At 46.2% G+C, this 22,397-nt stretch overlaps 1 pseudogene; it reads left to right on the top strand.

Moving 5' to 3' along the window:
- LOC126954461 (S-phase kinase-associated protein 1-like) overlaps positions 1-21,269 on the top strand; it is a 48,093-nt pseudogene extending 26,824 nt beyond the window's left edge.
- Positions 21,270-22,397: the final 1,128 nt, after the last annotated feature.

Raw genomic sequence — 22,397 nt, 5'->3', positions numbered from 1 at the left:
TCAAAAATCAAGACTCCCGCAAAAAGGGTATTTTTTTAATGCTGGAATGTCTATCTGAAAGTCCTTTTTTTATAGTTACAAGGGCACAGCTCTAAAAGTTAAACATAATTGGAGAATTCCAACATCATACGGTTTGAAAGTCACTCAAAAAAACAAACAAACAACAAAAAAACAAAAAACTAATGTCTAAGTGCACGTGAAAGGCTTGAATAATGTTATTTCATTAAATGAGAGAATTGAAGGTCAGGTGTGGTGGCTCATGCCTGTAATCCCAGCACTTTGGGAGACGAAGACGAGCAAATCACTTGAGCTCAGGAGTTTGAGATCAGCCTGGGGAAGATGACGAAACCCTGTCTCTACAAAAAATACAAATTTAGCCATGTGCAGTGGTATGCACCTGTAGTCCCAGCTACTTGGGAGGCTGAGGCAAGAGAACTGCTTGTGCCCAGGAGACAGAGGTTGCTTGTGTCCAGGAGCAGAGATCATGCCACTGCACTCCTGTCTGGGCAACTGGAGTGAAATCCTGTCTCCAAAAAAAAAAGAGATTTGGAAAAAGCAAATTTTCTAAATTCCTATTTAGAATTATAAATTCCTATTCATAATTTTATGTAATAAGTACATGTAAAGATTTGCGTAAATAACTGATATAATGAAAATATGGGCCAGGCGCGGTGGCTCACGCCTATAATTCCAGCACTTTGGGAAGCTGAGGCAGGCGGATCATTTGAGGTCAAGAGTTCGAGACCAGCCTGGCCAACATGGTGAAACCCTGTCTCCACTAAAAATACAAAAGTTAGCCAGGCGTGGTGGTGGGCGCCTGTAATTCCAGCTACTCAGGAGGCTGAGGAAGGGGAATCACTTGAACCCAGGAGGTGGAGGTTGCTGTGAGCCGAGATTGCGCCACTGCACTCCAGCCTGGGCAATACAGTGAGACTCTGTCTCAAAAAAAAAAAAAAAAAAAGTATGACTAGACATTTGACTATTTCATCCATATGCCTAAAAGGTATTTTATTTTATTATTATTATTATTATTATTATTATTATTATTTTTTGCAGTGCAGTGGCATAATCTAGGCTCACTGCAACCTCCACCTCCCGGGTTCAAGAATTCTCTGCTCAGTCTCCCAAGGAGCGGGGATTACAGGTGCCTGCCACCATGCCTGGCTAATTTTTGTATTTTTAGTGGAGACAGGGTTTCACCATCTTGGCTAGGCTGGTCTTGAACTCCTGACCTCGTGACCCACCCACCTCAGCCTCCCAAAGTGCTGGGATTACAGGCATGAGCCACCGCGCCTGGCCTTATTTATTATTTTAGAAATGGGGTCTTACTCCTTATTTTAGAAATGGGGTCTTACTCCTTATTTATTATTTTAGAAATGGGGTCTTACTCCTTATTTTAGAAATGGGGTCTTACTCTGTTGTCCAGGGTGGAATGCAGTGCTTTGCTCATAGCTTACTGCAGCCTTGACCTCCTGGGCTCAACGGATCCTCCCACCTCAGCCTCCCTCATGGCTGGGACTATAGGTGCAGGCCACCACTACTGGTTTTTATTTTTTATTTGTAGAGATGGGATCTTGCTATGCTGCCCAGGCTGGTCTCAACCTCCTGGCCTCAAGGGAGCCTCCCACCTTGGCCTCCCAAAGTGCTGGAATTACCGTTTCTTTTTTTGTAAATTAAATTAAATTTTACTTTTTAGACAGGATCTAGCTCTGTCGCTCAGGCTGGACTGTAGTGGTACAAAATCACAGCTCACTGCAACCTTAACCACCTGGGTTCAAGCTGTCTTCCTGTCTCAGTCTCCTGCGTAGCTGGGAGTCCAAACACATGCCACCATGCCCAGCTAATTTTTCATTTTTTTCTAGAGACAGGGATCTCACTATGATGCCCAGGTTGGTCTTGAACTCCCAGGCTCAAGTGATGCCTCCACCTCAGCCTCCTAAAAGCAGTGGGATTACAGGTATGAGCCACCACACCTGGCTCAAAACCTTTTTCATGAAGAAAAACATTGGAGATATTAGAAACATAAGAGTAGTCATTGTATTAGTTTTTTTTTTTTTTTTTTTTTTTTTTTTTTTTTCTGGACAGTCTCACTCTGTCACCCACACTGGAGTGCAATGGCGTGATCTTGGCTCACTGCAATGTCTACCTCCTGGGATCAAGTGATTCTCATGCCTCAGCCTCCCAGGTAGTTGAGATTACAGGTGAGCACCACAATGCCTGGCTAATTTTCATATTTGTAGTAGAGATGGAGTTTTTCCATGTTGCCCAGACTGGGCTCGAACTCCTGGCCTCAAGCAGTCCACTTGCCTCAGCCTCCCAAAGTGCATGGGGGCACACATCCGTATGTGTGCCCCCATGCCATGCCTGGCCTCGTATTTGGCACTTTATTTCGAACCCTAGCATTCTAAAAGTGAGAGGGCTTTGGATGCCGTCCCTGTAACTCTCTCCTTGAAATAGGAATCCCCGCCGGCTGCAGTGGTTCACACCCGTAATCCCAGCACTTCGGGAGGCCAAGGTGGGTGGATCACGACGTCAGGTGATCGAGACCATCCTGGCTAACACGGTGAAACCCCGTCTCTACTAAAAAATACAAAAAATTAGCCAGGCGAGGTAGTGGGCGCCTATAGTCCCAGCTACTCAGGAGGCTGAGGCAGGAGAATGGTGTGAACCCAGGAGGTGGAGCTTGCAGTGAGCCGAGATCACACCACTGCACTCCAGCCTGGGCAACAGAGCAAGACTCCATCTCAAAAAAAAAAAAAAAAAAAAGAATAAAAGAAATAGGAATCCCCTCTACAAATCACAGTAAGTGATTGTCTTTTTTCCACCTGAAGGTCTCTTGCAGTAGGAAACCCACTGCCCCAGAGGAGCAGTCCAGAGCTTCCTGACTAACAAGTTCTTCCTGGCCGGGCTCGGTGGCTCATGCCTACTATCCCAACACTTCGGGAGGCCGAGGCTGGTGGATCACCTGAGGTCAGGAGTTTGAGGCCAGCCTGGACAACATGGTGAAACCCTGTTTCTACTAAAAATACAAAAATTAGCCAGGCGTGGTGGTACAAGCCTGTAATCCCAGCTCCTTGGAGGCTGAGGCAGGAGAATCACTTGAACCCAGCAGGCAGAGGTTGCAGTGAGCTGAGATCGCACCACTGCACTCCCGCCTGGGCGACAACAGAGAGACTCCATCTCAAAAATAAAGTTCTTCACATTAAAGCAAAGTGTCTTCTGCTGATTTCCACCTGGTTGCCCAATTCTGCTCTCCAACTCTGATTCTTGTCCATATGACAGGCTCTTCACTATTTCAAGAAAGTGATGACATTGCCAAGCCATCTTTTTTAAGCTAACCATCTCCAATTTTTTCATGTTTCTGATATGTCATCGTTTCCAGATGTTTTTAGAAATTCAGAATGATTTTAGGATTACATGAAATTAAAAAGGAGTTAGATGAAAATAGCTCTGGATCTGAACAAGGAAAGGAAAGGAATCTTGCTCATAGTAGGACTACTTCATGTCATCTCAGTCCTCACGGCTGCACACTAAGGCCGACTGTTGGTCAAGACTTACTGTCCTGCAAGTGACAGACAACCTAACTCAACCTGGCTTAAGCAAAACAAATAAATACACTAATGAGGAGCTAAAAAGTCCCACAATTGACCTCAGCCTTCAGTATAACTTGAGCAGGAACTTGCAGGGACTAAAAGAAATTTCCTCTTCACCCTTTGAAAGTTTGCAGAAAAAAAATCAACTCACAAAAGACAGATTCATTGGAGAAAAGGGATACAAATCTTTTTTTTTTTTTTTTTTTTTTTGAGCCAGAGTTTCTGCTTTCTCACCTAGGCTGGAGTGCAGTGGTGTGACCTTGGCTCACTGCAACTTCCGCCTCCTGGGTTCAAGTGATTCTTCTGCCTTAGCCCCCAAGTAGCTGAGATTACAGGTGCGTGCCACCACAACCGGGTAATTTTTGTATTTTTAGTAGCAATGAGGTTTCACCATGTTGGCAAGGCTGCGTTCGAACTCCTAGCCTCAAGTGATCTGCCCGCCTCGGCCTCCCAAAATGTTGGGATTACAGGCGTGAGCCACAGCACCTGGCCACGAATCTTAGTACGTATTTGGGGAGAACCACAGAGTGATTACCCAACCCACAGTGGTTCAGAAGTTTATATACCATCCTGGTAAAATAGCTTATGGGAGGACGGGAAGAGAGGAAATCTATTGAGGGGATTACTAGGAAGAATGAGTGGATCAGGGAACAGAGAAGGACTTGGACAAGCCAGTCACGGTGGCTCACGCCTATAATCCCAGCATTTTAGGAGGCCAAAGCCGGTGGATCACTTGAGGTCAGGAGTTTGAGACCAGCCTGGCCAACACGGCAAAATTAGCCAGACGTGGTGTCACAAGCCTATAATCCCAGCTACTGGGGAGGTTGAGGCAGCAAGAATTGCTTGAACCCGGAAGGCGGAGGTTGCAGTGAGCTGAGATCGCACCATTGCCCTCCAGCCTAGGGGTCAGAGTGAGACTCCCTCTCAGAAAAAAAAAAAAAAAAGAAAAAAACTTGGAGATTATCTTGGGAGAAGGTCTGTTCAGGTGTGGTTACATTCTTGGTCTAACAAGGAGGGGAAAGAAAACACAGTAGGTTTTTTTTTGGCGGGTCTAGATTTCAGTCAGATAAAGGAACTTCAGTGTTATCCTGTGCTTTGGGAGGGATGGCTGGGGAGGGGGAAGGTCAGAGAGGCCTTGAGGCTTCTTCAGTTTACCACATTGAAGTGCCATATGTTGGTTTCTGTGCTCCAGCAAACTCAAATGATGACACTAGGTCCCGGTTTCTGGCCACCTCTCAACAATGTTATCTTCTGTATTGCCTTCATTCTTGGTCAAAACTGGTGGCTCCATGGCCTGGGGTAGTGGCTCATGCCTAGAGTCCCGGCACTTTGGGAGGCAGAGGCTGGAGGATCACTTGAGGTCAGGAGTTTGAGGCCAGCCAGGCCAATATGGTGAAACCCCATCTCTACTAAAAATACAAAGAATTATCTAGGCATGGTGGTGTATGCCTGTAATTCCAGCTACTTGGGAGAAGGAGATAGGAGGATCGTTTGAACCCGGGAGGTGGAGGTTGCAGTGAGCAGAGATTGTGCTGCTGCACTCCAGCCGGGGTGACAGAGAGAGATTGTCTAAAAAAAAAAAAAAAAAAAAAAAGAATTAACTGGGCATGGTGGCTTGCCTGTAGTTCAGCTACTTGGAAGGCAGAGTTGGGAGGATCTCCTGAGCCAGGGAGGTTGAGCAGTGGAGCCTGTGGTGAGCTGTGAACACGCCACACAAGTACACTCCAGACTGGGTGACAGAGCGAGACCCTGTCTTCAAGAAAGCAAGAACAAAAAAATCACTTTTAGTGACTCCTGCAACTGTAGGCTCACATCCTCCCCAAGTTCAAGTATATCAGGGAGAGGTACACTCTCCCCAAGTTCAAGTACATCAGTAAAAAAGCACTTGATGTTCCAATAAAAGTTTCATTGTATGGCACTGGCTCTGACTGCATGATATGCCTGCCTGTGAACCAGTGATTTGGCCAGGGACACGGTAAGTCTTGCTGGTGGTCAGCGTCCCATATCACCTCTGAAGTTAAGGGCAGTGATGCATGATCCAAAATGTATGGACTACAAGTGGCAGAGGCGTGTTTCCCCAGAAGCAAATCTGGATGCTGTTACCCAAAGGAAAGGAAACCAGATCACCCACGTCCAGTTACTATTTTATTTTACTATTTTATTTTTATTTTTGAGATGGAGTTTCACTTTTGTCGCCTAGGCTGCAGTGCAATGGCGTGATCTCAGTTTACTGTAATCTCTGCCTCCTAGGTTCAAATGATTCTCCTGCCTCAGACTCCCAAGTTGCTGGGATTACAGGTGCCCACCACCATGCCTGGCTAGTTTGTTTTTTTGTTTTTGTTTTTGTTTGTATTTTTAGTAGAGATGGAGTTTTACCATGTTGGTCAGGTTGGTCTCGAACTCCTGACCTCAGGTGATCCACCCGCCTTGGCCTCCAAAAGTGCTGAGACTACAGGCATGAGCCAGCACGCCAGCCCAGTTATTATTTTAATTTTCCATTTAGATATAAGGGAACTAAAGCTCAGAGAGAGGAAACATTTGTCCAAGGTCATTCACTTAGAAAGAGGCAGAACTGGGGTGGCTCACGCCTGTAATCCCAACACTTTGGGAGGCCAAGGTGGGTGAATCACCTGAATTCAGGAGTTCTAGACCAGCCTGGCCAACACCACGAAACCCTGTCTCTCCTAAAAATACAAAAATTAGCCGGGCGTGGTGGTGCACGCCTGTAATCCCAGCTGCTCGGGAAGGTGAGGCAGGAGAATTGCTTGAACCCAGGAGGTGGACGTTGCAGGGAGCCGAGATCACACCACTGCACTTCAGCCTGGGCGACACAATGACACTCCATCTCAAAAACAAACAAACAAAAACCAAACCAAAACAAAACAAAAACAAAACAAAGAAAGAGGCAGAACTGGGATTTATGCATGTTTGTCTGCAAAGCCATTCTTTTCTCCTTCTTCCCACAGTGTCCAGGGAAGTTCTACTGACTGGAACTGAACCATAGCAAATGCATCTCCACTTTCCATGATTCAGTAGCTTTGAGTGACAAAGTAACTCATCTCCAGCCCTGGTTATTGAGAAACTCCTGAATTGTTTGCACTGAGCTACCGGTTTCATCCAGAATTCCTGGCAAAGGTGTTAGAACGGCTCCATGATTGGTCAGTGAGATCACCAGCATCTTCCCAGAACTCAGGCGCATGCTGTTGGGATGGGAAGCCAGTCACCCACTTTGTTTTCATTTCCTGAAAGTGATCTGGTACGGTTTGTCATGGGTCTTTGTCTTAAGAAGCCTCAACCGTAAGCACAGAGACTGGGGACACCACCGTGGACACTGATGCTCCAGGGATGAGGCGTGCCCAGCCAGTGCAGTTTTAAGACAGAAATGTGAATGCCTTGGTCACCATGGGCACCGGTCATTATTGTTGCTCTGCAAAGCATTTCATGTATTTCTCTTATTTGTCTGTCCTGAAGACATTTGAAATGCCATTCCCAGTTAGAGTTCAGAAAGTTAAATTACGTCCCTCATCGATAGCAGAATAAACTGTGATGTAACCATGCAGATAATATGTTCATGCATGGAATACCATCCAACTGTTTAAAGGAATAAACTGGCTGAGCATGGTGCTCACAGCTATAATCTCAGCACTTTGGGAGGCCGAGGCGGGAAGATCCTTTGAGCCCGGGAGTTTGAGACTAACCTGGGCAAAATGGCAGAACTCCACCTCTACAAAAAAAAAAAAAAAAAAAAAAAATTAGCCAGACATGGCTATAGTTCCAGCTACTCGGGAGGTCGGCTTGAGCCCAGGAAGGTGCTGCAATCAGTTGTTATTGAGTCACTGCTTTCCAGCCTGGGTGATAAACTGAGGGCTGGGTTTGGTAGCTCATGCTTATAATCCTAGCACTCTGGGAAGCTGAAACGTGAAGATCTCTTGAGCCTAGGAGTTCAAGACCATCCTGGGCATCATAGTAAGACCCTGTTTTTTGTTGTTGTTGTTGTTTATTTGTTTGTTTTTTGAGACAGAGTTTTGCTCTTGTTGCAATGGAGTGCAATGGAGTGATATGTGGGCTACATAAGAGGTAAAAATGTAAACACATACACAGGCACTTCAAGATGATAGGCCCTTGAAATAAGAGGTGGGGGTTTTAAGTGGTAAAGAGGAAACAGAGGCATCAATTTTATTTCCTTCTTTTTTTTTTGAGATGGAGTCTGGCTCTGTCACCCAGACTGGAGTGCAGTGGTGTGATCTCAGCTCACTTCAGCCTCCGCTTCCCGGGTTCAAGCAATTCTCCTGCCTCAGCCTCCCTAGTAGCTGGGATTATGGGTGCTCACCACCACGCTTAGCTACTTTTTTGTATTTTTAGTAGATACAGGGTTTCACTGTGTTGGCCAGGCTGGTCTCGAACTCCTGACCTCAGGCGATCCACCCACTTCAGCCTCCCAAAGTGTTGGGATTACAGGCGTGAGCCACCGCGCCTGGCTAGGACCCTGTTTTTATAATAAATTAAAAAATAAGCCAACCGTGTTGTCGCATGCCTGGGCTCCCAGCTACTCAGGAGGCTGATGCAGGAGAATCGCCTGAGCCCAAGGAGGTTGAGGCTGCAGTGAGCTATGATCATACCACTGCACCGCATGCCAGCTGTGTGACAGAGCAAGATTCTGTCTCAAAAAAAAAAAAAAAGAATAAACTGGGCTGACCGTATATCAGTATTGGTAAATCTCTAAAACATAATGTTGAGGAAAAAAAGCAAGTTGTAGAAGGCGGCACACAAAGTCAGGGATATGTGGGCTACATAAGAGGTAAAAATGTACACACATACACAGGCACTTCAAGATGATAGGTCCTTGAAATAAGAGGTGGGGGTTTTAAGTGGTAAAGAGGAAACAGAGGTATCAATTTTATTTCCTTCTTTTTTTTTGAGATGGAGTCTGGCTCTGTCACCCAGACTGGAGTGCAGTGGTGAGATCTCGGCTCACTGCAACCTCTGCCTCCCGGGTTCAAGTGATTCTCCTGCCTCAGCCTACCCAGTAGCTGGGATTACAGGCACCCACCACCATGTCTGACTAATTTTTGAATTTTTAGTATGGACAGGGTTTCACCATGTTGTCCAGGATGGTCTTGAACTCCTGACCTTAGGTGATTTGTCCGCCTCGGCCTCCCAAAGTGCTGGGATTACAGGCGTGAGCCATTGCACCCGGTCATTTTTTGTTGTTGTTGTTGTTTGAGACGGATCTCACTCTGTATTGCAGGCTGGAGGGCAGTGACCCAGTCTCGGCTCACTGCAACCTCTGCCTCCCAGGTTCAAATGATTTTGTGCCTCAGCCTCTCAAGTAGCTGGGATTACAAGTGGTGCCACCATGCCAGTCTAATTTTTGTATTTTTAGTAGAGTCAGGGGCTTTGCTATGTTGGCCAGGCTGTCTCGAACTTCTGACCTCAAGTGATCCGCCTGCCTTGGCCTCCCAAATTGCTGGAATTTCAGATGTGAGCCACCTCGCTCAGCCTCAATTTTATTTTTGAAACTTGGTGGGGGGTACAAAGATGTTTGTCATGCTATTCTCTATGCTTTTTGTTTAAATGAAGTCTTTGGCAACGAAATTTCCTCTGCACCCCAGTCATGGTCAGATTTTCATCTCAATGCTGTATTGGTCAGGAGTCAGTGACAGACATAATCTACTCTAGCTGGCTAGCTAGTTTAGGCTGAAGGAAAATTAATATTGATTACAGAATTGATCAGGAGGCTGAAGGTACCCCTCTGAGTTTTAGAAGGGGGAAGATATGCCAGACATGCTGGTTCATGGCTATAATTCCATCACTTTGGGAGGCCAAGGCGGGCAGATCACCTGAGGTCCGGCGTTTAAGACCAGCCTGGCCAACATGGTGAAACCCTGTCTTTACTAAAAATACAAAAAAATTAGCCAGGCATGGTGGCACACGCTTATAGTCCCAGGTACTTGGGAGGCTAGGGCACGAGAATTGCTTGAACCCCGGCAGTGGAGGTTGCAGTGAGCTGAGATCGTGCCACTGTACTTCAGCCTGGGGGACAGAGTGAGACTCCGTCTCAAAAAAATAAAAAAAAATAAAAAAAAAAGAAGGCCAGGCACGGTGGCTCATGCCTGTAATCCCAGCACTTTGGGAAGCCGAGGCAGGTGGATCACGAGGTCAAGAGATCGAGACCATCCTGGCCAACATGGTGAAATCCCGTCTCTACTAAAAATACAAAAATTATTCGGGTGTGGTAATGTGAACCTGTAATCCCAGCTACTCGGGAGGCTGAGACAGGATAATCGCTTGAACCCGGGGGGCGGAGATCATGCCTCTGCACTCCAACCTGGACAGCTGAGCGAGACTCCATCCCCTCTCCCTCCACCAAACAAACAAAAAAAAAAAAAAAAAGAAAGGAAGAAAAAGAAAGAAAAGAAAAAAAGAAGTGGGAGGTCAGGCAGCAAGGAAATTACTGACTCTTTTGTTACTGGCTGGTTTGGGAAGACACTGCGGGAAAGCCAGATTCCACAGGAATGACCCTTGCCACGAGAAACAGTGGAAGCAGCAGGATAAGGATAAGAAGGGGGGGTCTTATCCTTGTTGCTTCCTGCTGGTTGATGGAACCTCATCAGCATCTGGAATCCTAGAGCTTGGGAATTGTGGTTCTTAACCTTCCAGCCTCTGCTATGGAGGAAGACCCACCCTAGGAGAAGGCAGGAAATGTTGATCCATCCACTGTATGTACTTCTCACAGAAGCCATCTCGTTCATCCCTTTTAGCTTCTACACACCCGGTCCTCCAGCTCTGAACTTCCACCTTTGCCCCCACTCTGAACTCTTACCACCAGCCTTCGTAATAGATTGGGGTGGGCAGTTGGAGCGACTCTTAGTGAAAAGCAATGCCATTCAGTAGGCACTATTATAAGATGGCATGTTTATGCATGTAGGACGCTGGCACAGAATTGGTATGAATGCATTAGTTCTAGAAAGATATCTGAGGTCACAGTGGACCACAGCTAGCTAGATGGTCCGGGGAAGGCAGTAGTGTTTAGTGGTAAAAGAGCTTGGCTCTGAGCTGGGCACAGTGGCTCACACCTGTAATCCCAGCACTTTAGGAGGCTAAGGTGGGTGGATCACAAGGTCAGGAGTTCGAGGCCAGCCTGACCAGCATGGTGAAACCCCATCTCTTCTAAAAACACAAAAAATTAGCTGGGCATTGTGGTACGTGCCTGAAATCCTAGCTACTTGGGAGCCAAGATAGCACCACTGCACTCCAGCCTGGGCAACAGAGGCAGACTCCATCTCAAAAAAAAAAAAAAAAATATATATATATATATATATATACACACACACACACACACACACACACATATAGGTATACACACACACACACACACACACATATGTATACACACACACACACACACACACACACAAAGGGTTTGGGACAGACTGTGCACCTGGTGAGGCCAAAGTAACCTTCAGGTGTTACTCCTAGGTGGATCAGATAGAGAGAGAGGGTGGGGAACTAACAACAACTACCTGTTGAGTCAAATGCCAAACGTGTGCTCCATGTGGCCAGGGGCTAGGGCAGAGCTTGGCTGCGGCCCCTGGAGGCAGTCAACTGTGTTATCTATCACCAGGCACTCCTACCTACTGTGTCCAGAATTTATTCATTCCGGTGAGTTCTTGGTCTTGCTGACTTCAAGAATGAAGCCGTGGACCTTTGTGGTGAGTGTTACAACTCTTAAAGATGGCATGTCCGGAGTTTGTTCCTTCAGATGTTCAGATGTGTCTGGAGTTTATTCCTTCCGGTGGGTTCGTGGTCTCGCTGACTTCAGGAGTAAAGCTGCAGACCTTCACAGTGAGTGTTACAGCTCTTAAAGGTGGCGTGTCCAGAGTCGTTTTTTCTTCCCGGTGGGTTTGTGGTCTTGCTGACTTTAGGAATGAAGCTGCGGATCCTTGCGGTGAGTGTTACAGCTCATAAAGGTAGTGCAGACCCAAAGAGTGAGCAGCAGCAAGATTTATTGAGAAGAGCAAAAGAACAAAGCTCCCACATCATGGAAGGGGACCCGAGTGGGTTGCTGCTGCTGGCTCGAGTGGCCAGCTTTTATTCCCTTATTTGGTCCTACCCACATCCTGCTGATTGGTCCATTTTACAGAGTACTGATTGGTGCATTTACAATCCTTTAGCTAGACACAGAGTGCTCATTGGTGAGATTTTACAGAGTGCTGATTGGTGCATTTACAATCCTTTAGCTAGACATAAAAGTTCCCCAAGTTCCCACCCAACCCAGAAGCCCAGCTGTCTTCATCTCTTACTACCATGTGAGGGGTGGGGACAAGTGAAAGGAAGAAGAACCTGCAGCGAAAGCAGTTTTGATTTTTATCACTTTTTAGAAAGTTCTCCCATGTGACCAGCAGCAGCAACCCACTCACTCTTCCTCAAATGGAAATGGAATCTACTGGAAGTCTGTGGGGGCTCTGGAAATCAGTGGCTGCCCAAAGGTGCAGGTTGTGAAGATGGGTGGGAGCTGAGAAGGAGCTGTGGAGAGGAGTCCTGCAGGTGATGGCCAGTAGGGATACTGCAACTGTGATGTCCCCGAGAGAGCTTCTTATCACCTCTTCATCTCCTGGGTATTAGCATCTAAGTGACAGTGCTTAGGTGTGCCTGGGCTCCTGGCTCCCAGGAGGTGAAAAGTACCACCAGGAGCTGTTCAATTCTAATCAGATATTTCTGCTTGGGAAAGGTTCTCAACCTGTAGCCTACTCTAAGTTACAAAGGGAACTTAGCAAGTGTTAGAAAACTGTTAGAGACAGACTGGTACCTAATGAGGACTTTCTTAGGTAGAAGATATATTCATAGATAAAATGTCACATAAAATTAAGAAACTCTTTCAAATAAATATGTATTTTATTAAATTCAGTAGTGATAACATATGGCCGGGCGCGGTGGCTCACGCCTGCAATCCCAGCACTTTGGGAGGCTGAAGCGGGCAGATTACAAGGTCAAGAGATCGAGACCATCCTGACCAACATGATGAAACTCCATTTCTACTAAAAATACAAAAATTAGCCGGGCGTGGTGGCGGAAGCCTGCAGTCCTCGCTACTCTGGAGGCTGAGGCAGGAGAATTGCTTAAACCCGAGAGGCGGATGCTGCAGTGAGCTGAGATCACACCACTGCACTCCAGCCTGGGCGACAGATAGAGACTCTGTCTCCAAAAAAAAAAAAAAAAAAAAAAAAATTGACGACATAATGCTGAAAAATAGCAGTAGATAGAAACACTAAAAGTATTCCCTCAGTCTGCAGATAATGACTGCTTGGTGAATATATGCATGAGAGGATGAAACGGGGAGAAGGAAGCAGGAGGATCTGAGTCCCCAGCCCTTATGATTTCCATATCCACTAGGCAGGACCGGTTACAGAATTTGCAGAACTCAGTGCTGATAGAAAATGTGAGCTCATTGTTAATAACTTATTAGGAATTTAAGGCCGGGCGCGGTGGCTCATGCCTGTAATCCCAGCACTTTGGGAGGCTGAGGTGGGTGGATCACCTGAGGTCAGGAGTTTGAGACCAGCCTGACCAACATGGAGAAACCCCATCTCTACTGAAAAAAAAAAAAAAATACAAAATTTGCCAGGCATGGTGGCGCATGCCTGTAATCCCAGCTACTCAGGAGGCTGAGGCAGGAGAATCGCTTGAACCTGGGAGGCAGAGGTTGCGGTGAGCCAAGATCGCACCATTTCACTCCAGCCTGGGCAACAAGAGTGAAACTCCATCTCAAAAACAAACAAACAAACAAACAAACAAACAAACAAAAACCCACAAAGAATTTCAGCCAGGCGTGATGGCTGAGGCCAGGCATGGTGGCTCATGCCTGTAATCCCAGCACTTTGGGAGGCTGAGGTGGGCGGATCACTTGAGGTCAGGAGTTTGAGACCAGCCTGGACAACATGGTGAAATCCCATCTCTACTAAAAATGAAAAATTAGCCGGTGTGGTGGCACGCACCTGTAGTCCCAGCTACTCAGGAGGCTGAGGCAGGAGAATCGCTTGAACCCAGGAGGCGGAGGTTGCAGTGAGCCGAGATCGCTCCACTGCACTCCAGCCTGGGTGACAAAGTGAGACTGCACCTCAAAAAAAAAAAAAAAAAAAAAAAAAAAGAATTTTAAGATAGTAACAGAAGAGCGTTAAATTAAATGTAAGGGCTTTTTAAGTGTGGGATCCTGTATGATGGTATAGGTCACACATACTCAAAGCTGGCCTGCTGCTAGGGGATTCTCCCCAAATAGACTGGATGCGGCAATGGTCACTCTACTGGAATCCCCTTTTTCATGCTGGGAAGTTAGGTGAGCAGGCTGACAAGACATATTTGTGGACTATCACAGTATGTGAAGCTCAATGGGCTCCTATTGCTCATCTTCTATTCTTTCTTTCTTTTATAGAGACAGGGTCTCCTTATGTTGGTCAGGCTGGTCTCCAACTCCCAACCTCAGGTGATCTACCTGCCTCAACCTCCCAAAGTGCTGGGATCACAGGAGTGAGCTACCATGCCTGGCCTTTTCTTTTTATCTACAAGCAATCTTTCGTTTGTTTGTTTTTAAACCATTTTCTCGGTGTGGGGTGCTGGGAAAAACAGAGCTCCCTCCTTTAGGATGCTCATAGTCTAGTGAGGCAGACAGTTTGTGTGTTTGCTTTTTGAGATGAGGTCTACTTCTGTCACCCAGGCTGGAGTGCAGTGGTATGGTCTTGGCTCATGCAACCTCCCAGGTTCAAGCGATCTTCCCACTTCAACCTCCCAAGGAGCTGGGATTCCAAACATGTGCCACTGCACCCAGCTAATTTTTGTATTTTTTTTTTAGTAGCCACAGGGTTTCACCCTGTTGCCCAGACTGGTCTCGAACTCCTGGCCTCAAGAGATCTGCCTGCCTTGGTCTCCCAAAGTGCTGGGATTACAGGTGTGAGTCACTGTGCTTGGCCTTGAGGGAGATAATTTTGCAAGCAAAGAATTAAAATGCTGTGGAATCCTCAGTGCACGGGACATACATGAAGGTCTGAGAGAGGGGTCCCAACTTGGCCTGGGGGAGGCAAGAAATGTCCTCAATGGGCCATTCCAAAGACCATGGACTTTGCATATGGTGGACACGGAACTAAGGTTCTGATTTGTGTTTAGAACATCACGTGGCTGAGTGCGGTGGTAGCTCACGCCTGTAATCCTAGAATTCTGAGAGGCCAGGGTGGGTGGACCACTTGAGCCAGGAGTTCAAGACCAGCCTGGGCAACATGGCGAAACCCTGCCTCTATAAAATATACAAAAATTAGCTGGATATGGTGGTGCGTGCCTGTAGTCTCGGCTACTTAGGAGGCTGAGGGGCGGGATGATCGCTTGAGCCCAAGAGGTCGAGGCTGCAGTGAGCTGGGATCGTGCCACTGCACTCCAACCTAAGTGACAGAGTAAGACCCTGTCTCAAAGCCCCCAAAAACAGGCTGGGCATGGTGGCTTATGCCTGTAATCCTGGCACTTTGGGAGGCCGAGGCAGGCAGATCACGAGATCAGGAGTTCGAGACCAGCCTGACCAACATGGCGAAACCCTATCTCTACTGAAAATACAAAAATTAGCTGGGCGTGGTGGCCCATGCCAGTAATCCCAGCTACTTGGGAGGAGAATTGCTTGAACCTGGGAGGCAGAGGGTGCAGTGAGCTGAGAGCGAGCCAAACCTCCAAGCTGTCCTTGTTCATTCCTAGACATAATTTTGGGAGGCACTTAGCTTACAGTTTATAGTTTAGAACAAAGATGATAACAGCCCTTCCCCAAAACAAACCCCTTTCTTGCCTGGGGACGAGAGTGTCTTTATAGACTAACAAATTAGTCAAAAGATGAGAATTATGGTTTAGGAGTCATGCAGTTGGAGGCTACAAGATTCTGACTGTTCCTGGAGATAGCATCACTTTGTAAAGCCTGAGGTCAGTGCTTGAGATATTTTGCAGACCCTGCCCTTGATGGATCAGCTGGCACCACCCAGGTCGATAAATTGGCTCATCTGATCCTGTGGCCCCCATCCATCTGTGTTCTTGTGGAACTCACCCAGGTGAGTTCACGTCTGACCCAACCAATCAACACTCCTGACTCACTGGCTGTCCCCCCACCCACCAAATTATCCTTAAAAACTCTGATTCCCCTATGCTCAGGGAGACTGATTTGAGTAATAATGAGACTCCAGTCTCCTGCACAGCTAACTCTGCGTGAATTACTCTTTACTGTTTTCTCTTTTGCAATTCTTCCTGTCTTGATAAATTGGCTCTGTCTAGGCAGTGGCCAAGGTGAACCCATTGGGTTATTACACTCACTATCCTGGTGAGGCACAGCCAGGTCCTGAGCTACAACAGTGGTACCAGGCCTGGGGAGGGGGTGTGGATTCAATAGTTAATTCAGGGCTGGGTGTGGGGGCTCACGCCTGTAGTCCTAGCACTTTGGGAGGCCAAGGAGGGAAGATCACTTGAGGTCAGGAGTTTGAGACCAGCCTGTCTAATACGGTGAAACCCTGTCTCTATCAAAGATACAAAACATAGCCAGATGTTGGTGGCATGGGCTTGTGGTCCCAGCTACTCAGGAGGCTGAGGAAGGAGAATCGCTTGAACCCTGGAGGCTGAGGTTGCAGTGAATGGAGATTGTGCCACTGCACTTCCACTTGGGCAGCAGAGTGAGACTCTCTCAGGAAAAAAAAAAAAAAAGGGTTAAAGAGTTAATTCAGGCTGGGTGCAGTGGCTGCCTAGGTGCTGTAATTTCAACACTTAGGGAGGCTGAGGTGGGAGGATTCCTTGGGCTTAGGAGTTTGAGACCAGCCTGGGCCACATAGTGAGACCTCATCTCTGTTAAACAAACAAACAAAAAAAGTTAATTCAGAGATGGGATCAACTTGGGCTGTTGATTGATTGGATTAGGTGCAGGTTGAGTGGGTATTAGAGTTGAAACAATGTTCTTTTTTTTTTGCAAAGTCGAAACAATATTCTAAGATGACTAATTGGATTCTGACTTTGGTCAGATATATGGACACAAGAAAGTTAGCTTGGAGGGAAAGACTATGCCTGTTATTAGTAATTTTGTAACTCAGTAAAGATATTGGGAGAACTACATGTCACTAAATGTTTTTTTGTCTTGCAGAATCACCAATGATTTTTAGTATAAATATGGCAGGTTGGAAACCTGGAAAATAGAACAAAATGAGTGGATTGGCTATCCTACCACTGAAGCAATTAAAACAGCACAACTCGGGAAGAGAAAGTCTAGGGTTCACAATTGTTTTTAGTTCTGTAATTAAGCCAATCATTCTAACACAAATATGTTATTTAAAAATAAAAACCATTTCCCTAGCTTTTATCAGTAGACTTAGAACTTATTTATTTATACTTTTAATAGACTGTGATAGAATTCAGGTACTTAAATTAAAAGATGTAGAGGGATGGTGGGGAAGGAGGATTCTTCTAAAGTTCAACTAAATCATTCAAATTAAAAAATGTCCTTAATGTTTTAATTGGTTAGTAGTCACCCTGTGTATACAACATAAATCCTTGAAATGATTAACAGGAGGGAAAGATGGGTGGCAGCCCATAATAGTCTCCTTATTTAGAAAGCATTTGGAGGCAGGTTTTATAATGCAGTCTTAAAATAGCCGCTAACCAGATTCTGATTTCAGGAGCTGTAAGAATGTGGAAGCTTTAGCCACATCACCTGAGTGGTAATTAGCATTAAACCACGCAGCAACCATTTCTCATTTCACACTTTATAGGCCCCTTAGTTCCACCTCGGCAGTAATGGAGGGAAACTATTTAGATATTCATATATGCGAGATCACACCGGGTACCCCTGTGGGGGAAATATTCCTTTGATAGAATTTAGCAAGGGGGGACCAAGTGCAGTGGCTCACGCCTGCAATCCCAGCTACTCAGGAGGCTGAGGCAGGAGAATCGCTGGAACCCAGGAGGCAGAGGTTGCAGGGGGCCGAGATCGCACCACTGCACTCCAACCTGGGTGACAGAGCGAGACTCTGTCTCAAAAACAGCAACAAAAACAACAACAAAAAAGAATTTAGCAAAGGAATTCTTGTCTGTTGAAACACACCAGTTTTCAAGGTACCCAGTGCAGGTCTTAAAGCAAGGGCTTTTCTTCTCTTCCCAGCTGTGATGAGGACTCTGCCACCTTGAAGCCATGTGCTTGTCTTAGCTCAGGTTTGGGAGACAGACGCAGGGAACTACAAGGACAGAGGTACCTGTTCTCAGAGCTGCCAGGCTTCTCCTTTCTTTTATTTTTTAATTTTAATTTAATTTTGTTTTATTTTTGAGATGGTGTTGTTCTCTGTCACCCAGGCTGGAGTGCAGTGGCGTGATCTCAGCTCACTGCAACCTCTGCCTCCCAGGTTCAAGCAATTCTCCTGCCTCAGCCTCCCGAGTAGCTGGGATTACAGGTGCCTGCCACTACGCTCGGTTAATTTTGCATTTTTTTTTTTTTTTTTTTTTGAGACGGAGTTTTGTTCTTGTTGCCCAGGCTGGAGTACAGTGGCGTGATCTCGGCTCACCACAACCTCCGCCTCCCGGGTTCAACCAATTCTCCTGCCTCAGCCTCCCGAGCAGCTGGGACTATAGGCGCTTGCCACCATGCCCAGCTAATTTTTGTATTTTCAGTAGAGACAAGGTTTTACCATGTCAGCCAGACTGGTCTCAAACTCCTGACCTCAGGTGATCCACCCACCTTGGTCTCCCAAAGTGCTAGGATTACATGCTTGAGCCACCGTGCCTGGCCCAGCCTTCTTCTTTCATAGCTTCCTGCAGGAGGGAGTTACCACAGCAGTTGGCAGGGGCAGATCAGAGGGAGACTTTGCTACCAACCTGTTAAATAATGTGATAACGTATTTTTATTTTTCTTTAGAATTTTAAAATATTGAAACAGAGTCTCCTTATGTTGCCCAGACTGGTCTTGAAGTCCTGGCCTCAAATGATCCTCCTGTCTCAGCCTCCCAAAGTGTTGGGATTACAGGCATGAGCTATTGCACTCAGCTGATAACACACTTTTCATATAGGTAATGGCTCAGTGAATTTGGTTTATGAGTCTTTCCACCTAAAAGGCTGGGCAGCTGGAAGGATGAATGACATAACAGCCCTGATGATACAGGCCCTCTCTTCTCTCTGCATTGGGGACATTGGTTTTTGTCAGAGGCCAGCTGTCTCCCGGAGCACACGTTCACTGGGGCCAAAGAGTCTGCACTGGTCTGAGGGACTTCGCGTGTGGAAATCACATTACTGCCTCTTACAGGAACTCCTTGTGTTTGGAACCAGCCTAACGAGACTCCTCTCTGGGCAATAGTTGATGAAGAAGTGTTTTTTCTCTTGACAGCCCTGCTCTAGGGGTTGAAGAATGACCAAGTTGATTCGGGTTCTCAAAACTTAATCAAGCATCTTCCTAAATGGGATTATTCACATTCTTGCGGCATGTGAAGCAAAATTGGAATCTGCTTGAATATTTTTGCTGGAAGCAGGTGGAAGTTTTATAACCAGCCTTTAGGGGAAAATGCCAGATATTCTGACGGACAAAGAAGTGAGTTTGCTGAGAGAGTCGGCAGCTGGAGGGCATGCATAGGGGTCATAGACTGTACTTGGCAGCCAGGGTGGGATAGTTGCTGGCCTTGGAGGAATCATTGAGAGATTGCTCGTCACATGGCTCTGTGTCAAAGTGTCAGACCATGAAACGCCTCCACCCTAGGTAACTTCTGGATGACTGAGCACAGAGCACATCGGGGCTAAAACAGCTTCAAACCTTCAGTGAATTAGTGACAATCATTGTTTGGTTATCAACTCTTGCATGTGGGGGCCGAGCCCCTGACGGCTAAACCAGGGGAATCAAACCGCCTTCTCCACTGAGAGCCCTTAACCCATTGCTGACTTATGTTCCGGGTCCTGCTTGGACAGCCTTTCAGATTGGCTACAGGATGTGTTGATCTAGGTACTGCAAAAAAACTTCCTTCTACAAGCCAGGACTCTTAACTTTACTCAACGATCTCTTTGACAAAAGGATGTGGTTATTTTGTTTCCTTCTCTCCAGCTCAGGGCAGCTGCCAATAGCTCTCTGAGGCAAAGAGTCTTCCAGCCGAAAACAGGTACCTCTGGGATTTAGGAGGGTACAAACGCAGGAAGTTCCCATAACTATGTACAACTTAATGTATGCATAATAATTAAAAATAGGGTTTTTTGTTTGTTTGTTTGTTTTTTTGAGACAGAGTCTCGCTGTGTCACCCAGGCTGGAGTGCAATGGCACAGTCTCGGCTCACTGCAACCTCTGCCTCCCTGGTTCTAGTGATTCTCCCACCTCAACCTCCCGAGTAGCTGGAATTACAGGTATGCGCCACCACGCCCGGCTAATTTCTTATGTTTTTGGTAGAGATGATGTCTCACTATTTTGCCCAGGCTGGTCTCAAACTCCTGAGCTCAAGCGATCTGCCCATCTTGGCCTTCCAAAGTGCTGGGAAGGTCATTCCTCCCAGGTCATCCCTCCCACAGCGCCCGGTCCTAAATTATTTTCAAAAAATAAAAAAGTGGAGAAAGGAATGACTTTAGATGTTCTTCCTCAGATCACCCAATATAATTTATCTCCCCCCCCACCCACCCAGGCGCTATCTACTATAATATCACTCTGATATATTTCCATATATAGTATAACACATTGCTATTTAAAATGATCCTGCTTGAGCAGATGCTGCGTCGCTGCAGAGGCCCCGTCCTCTGCCTTTCCTGTTTCTCCGCTGAGGCCATCAAGCTGTCCTTAGCCTCTGGCTGGCTGTCTCCTTAAGAACCAACACCCATAATACCTTCAATTAAGTTGCTGAGTTCTGATGGAGAGATATTTGAAGTTGATGTGGAAATTGCCAAACAATCTGTGACTCTCAAGATCATGTTGGAAGATTTGGGAATGAATGATGAAGGAGATAATGACCCAGTTCCTCTGCCAAATGTTAATGCAGCAATATTAAAAAGGTTGTTCAGGCTAGGCACGGTGGCTCACGCTTATAATCCCAGCACTCTGGGAGGCTGAGGCCGGCGGATCACATGAGATCAGGAGTTCGAGACCAGCGTGGCCAAGATGGTGAAACTCCGTCTCTACTGAAAATACAAAAGTTAGCCAGGTATGGTGGCAGCATGCCTGTAGTCCCAACTACTCAGGAGGCTGAGGCAGGAGGATCACCTGAACCCAGGAGCTGGAGGTTGCAGTGAGCTGAGATCATGCCATTGCATTCCAGCCTGGGCCACAGAGCAAGACTCCATCTCAAAAATAAATAAATAATAATAACAATTTTTTTTTTTTTAAAAAAAAGGCAATTCAGTGGTTCACCAACCAAAAGGATGACCCTCCTCTCCTCCAGAAGCTGATGAGAACTAAGAAGAGCGAACAGATGCTATCCCTGTTTGGGACCAAGAATTCCTGAAAGTTGACCCAGGGACACTTTTTGAAGTCATTTTGGCTGTAAACTACTTAGACATCAAAGGTCTGTTTGATGTTCCATGCAAGACTGTTGCCTATTTGATCAAGGGGAAAGCTCCTGAGGAGATTCGCACGAACAGTCTTCCGTCGATACCAAAACTGACTCTACTGAGCAGGAGGAAGCCCAGGTACCCAAAGAGAACCAGCGGTGTGAAGAGACGTGAAATGTTGTGCCTGACACTGCCACACTGTAAGGATTGTTTCAAACACTGGTTGCACTGCCCTGTTTATAATTGTCAATATCAGACAAACAGTGGACAAGCACAGCAGCCTATCAATTGTATCAGCAGAATATCGTCCTCACTGTATGTGTAGTTTGAGTGCAGATTCCAAACTTATGGCTGAGTTTCCTCTAGTATGATCGAAAATTTCTTTTCTCTTTGTTGTGAATAAGACTGAACTGTGGGTTCTCTATAAGTGACATTTTGAGCTTTCTTTCCTTTTTTTTTTTTTTTGTAAAGCGATGTCTGCCTAGTTTATTGTCCAGTTAACTTTAGTGACCTTTTAAAAGGCAGTATGTAAATAAAACCACTTGCAAAAAATAAATAAAATAAAAGAATCTTGTTTATTTAAGTGTTTCTTTGATTATGGTCTTTTCCCCATCTAAAATAAACTGCAGGTTGGGCGAGGTGGCTCACACCTGTAATCTCAGCACTTTGGGACGGAGGCAAGCAGATCACCTGAGGTCAGGAGTTCAAGACCAGCCTGGCCAACATGGTGAAACCCTGTCTCTACAAAAATACAAAAATAAACTGGGCATGATGGCGGGTGCCTCTAATCCCAGCTACTCGGGAGGCTGAGGCGGGAGAATTGCTTGGACCCAGGAGGCGGAGGTTGCAGAGAGCTGAGATGGTGCCATTATACTCCAGCCTGGGTGACAGAGCAAGGCTGTGTCTCAAATAAATAAATAAATAATAAAATAAATGCCAGGAATCTAATTTGTCTCTTTTTTAGAGACAGGGTCTTACTATGTTGCCCAGGCTGGTCTCAAACTCTCAAGCTCAAACAATCCTCCTGCCTCAGCCTCCCGAGTAGCTGGGACTATAGGTGTGTCCCACTGCATCTACTTCATCTGTCTTGATCATCCATCTATCCTTGAGCTAGGACAGTGCCTGGTCCAGGGTAGGTGCTCAATAAATATGTGTTGAATGAAGAGATCCATGAATGTATGGATTTCTTCAAGTGTGAACCTTCTACAGAGTCCCACACCTTTTTTTTTTCTTAAGTAGACATTTGGGTTAGAAATTTTCTAAAATGAATTATTCAGTTCCATGCTATCTGCAGATAGAAGA

The sequence above is a fragment of the Macaca thibetana genome, chromosome 5 (genome assembly GCF_024542745.1).
Source record: "Macaca thibetana thibetana isolate TM-01 chromosome 5, ASM2454274v1, whole genome shotgun sequence".
Classification (NCBI taxonomy): domain Eukaryota; kingdom Metazoa; phylum Chordata; class Mammalia; order Primates; family Cercopithecidae; genus Macaca; species Macaca thibetana.
The sequence above is the reverse complement of the archived record's forward strand: the minus strand, read 5'-3'. Positions and strand labels throughout refer to the sequence as shown.